The sequence below is a fragment of the Corylus avellana genome, chromosome ca5 (genome assembly GCF_901000735.1).
Source record: "Corylus avellana chromosome ca5, CavTom2PMs-1.0".
Taxonomy (NCBI): domain Eukaryota; kingdom Viridiplantae; phylum Streptophyta; class Magnoliopsida; order Fagales; family Betulaceae; genus Corylus; species Corylus avellana.
In genome coordinates, this window is record NC_081545.1 from 21653498 (window position 1) to 21655940 (window position 2443).

Below are 2443 nucleotides of genomic sequence, written 5' to 3' on the forward strand. Positions count from 1 at the left end.
TGCAATATGTTGAATAGGTTGGGTGTGATGACTCGTCATGGCTTCTACTAGAATGTCCACCTTCCTTTCTATGGTGGCCATTTGAGTTTGAACTCCACTATTTTTGCCTTCTTCATGCATGCTCTTACCTCTTAGTTTTTGCCTCCCTCTAGGTGAGAATTGTTGAGAGTTCTCACTTATAGTCTCGAAGAGTTCCATAGCTTCTTCACTATTCTTCTCCATCAACATGCCACTACAAGCTAAATCTACAAGACCTTTATTGACATTACTTAAACCTTCATAGAAAGCTTGTACCTGATCGTCTTGAGATAAGTTATGATGTGGACAATTGAGAAGTAGCTTATTGAAGTGTTCCCATGCTTCAAAGTATAGGTCTCCATCTTTTTGTTTGAAGGTTTGAATCTCCCTTCTCAATTTCATTGTCATTTGGGCTGGGAAAAATTTCTTCAAGAACTTTGTGGCCATCTCTTCCCAGTTATGGATTGATCCTGCAGTCAACAAATTCCACCAGAGTTTAGCATTATCTTTCAAGGAAAAAAGGAAAAGAATTAACCTGATTCCTTCTATGGTTAAACCCTAGACATTCTGAGTTTTGCAGAGATCAAAGAAGTCCCAAATGTGCAAGTATGGATTCTCAGAAGGTGTGCCTCTATAGTGTGGAATCAATTTGAGCAGATGTGAAGATAAGTCAAACTTGCTCTGTCCAATCGGCTGGAAGTCAATGCATGATGGTTGATTGAGATTCTGTGGCATAAAGGCATTTTTCATGGGCATACGCATTGGTGGATTTTCTTCCATTCTTTCTTTGATCTTGAATTCTTCTTCCGCTCGGGGGTTGCCTCTTTGAATTCGTCGGATGCTTCGTTCAATTTCTGGATCGTATGGAATGATGGCTAAATTTTGAGACCGCAAACCCTGCATGATAGCAATTTAAAAAGAAAATTAGTTTTTTGTTATTTTACAGTAGCTTCGGTGCTGCTACCAGAACTGCGCTCGAGCGCTGGGTTCTTGTGCTCGATCACAGTGATGCGTTCACTGCCTTTGGAATGAGTACTTGTTGTGCGCTGGTGCCTACTGCAACACAGAACCAGACTTGAAAACAGAGAGCAAGAAACAAATTAAAATTAAAATTAAATTAAAATTAAACTTTAAAGGAAAATAACTCTAAATAAAATTAAACAATCCCCGACAACGGTGCCAAAAATGTGTTGTGCAAAATACCCACCTAAATTAATAGGCAAATACTTGGTACGGTTTACTTGCAAGTGCACGAGATCAAAACGTAAGTATAGAGTGCATATATGAGATCATTCCCACGAGGATTGTTGTTTTTATTTAGAATTGATTTTCCCAAATTAAATTGCTAAATTGACACAGATTTGCAATGTTGAAAATAGATAAAGATAATGAAAAAATTAGGGTTTTGATATCCACCACAAATCATACTAATTAAGATGATATTAGGCCAATGTTCCAATCATATGGTATATTTAATGTTTATCAACCTAAGGGCATGGTATCTACACCATAAGCTATTGATCTCCCTAAGCAATGAATTAGGCATGGTATCTACTCTAATTCGTTTCTTCCCTAAAGGATTTAGCATGGTATCTACTAAGTTGTTCTTTAGGGAAACATAATTCTATGTAGATCAACAAATACATGAGTCCTAGGGCATGGTATCTACTCCTAATTCCCATGTTGATTAAACCAAGAACCCATGGTAAGGTCCTTTTGTCACTTTATTAAGCCTAAGTTTCGGTCATCGAAAGTGACTTAATTTACAAAATCCATACCATAAAATTTGAGGAATTCAATCACATAGACATTATCAATTAAATTAAACCACAATGATTGAAACAACGGCATTAATATTAAATTAAAAAAACATGATTAGGGCTTCAATCTAACCCTAACAAAGAGTTTAGTTACACATAATAAAACTAAAACTAACATAAAAGGGAAAGAAGAAACTGGAAAATGCTTCTTGAAGTAGCCTCCAAATTCTCCTCTTTGGAAATTGTCTATTTTCTAAGAGGCCTAGAGGCTAGAGGTCTATTTATAGGCCTTTGAAAAACATAGAAACCCTAGAAAACCTAATAAAATTGGACAACAAAACCCTAGTCCAATTAAGGTTGGGAAAACCTAATTTTAAGTGGAAAATAAGTCTTTCCGCATCTAGGTCACCCGAATGCGCTCGATCGCCGTGCCTTGCACTCGATCACAACTTGCGCTCGATCGTCCTCTGTTGCTCTCGAACCTAGGTATGGTGCACTCGATTCGAACTCTAACTTTTCCCAAATTTGGTCCTTTATGCTCTAAACTTTCAAAAATGCTTCCTTTTCCTTCAAACATCTAAAAACAAACAAAAACACAAAAAGGATGTAAAACAACATAAAATAGCACAACTAAAGGATTAACACACATAAATTAAGAGGCTAAA

The 2443-nt window shown here is 36.7% G+C and overlaps 1 non-coding gene across 1 annotated transcript; it reads left to right on the forward strand.

Moving 5' to 3' along the window:
* Nucleotides 1-310: 310 nt before the first annotated feature.
* LOC132183470 (small nucleolar RNA R71) lies at nt 311-417 on the forward strand. Its single transcript, XR_009440434.1, has one exon. It is a non-coding gene; the product is annotated as a small nucleolar RNA R71 (small nucleolar RNA).
* The last annotated feature ends 2026 nt before the right edge of the window (nt 418-2443 follow it).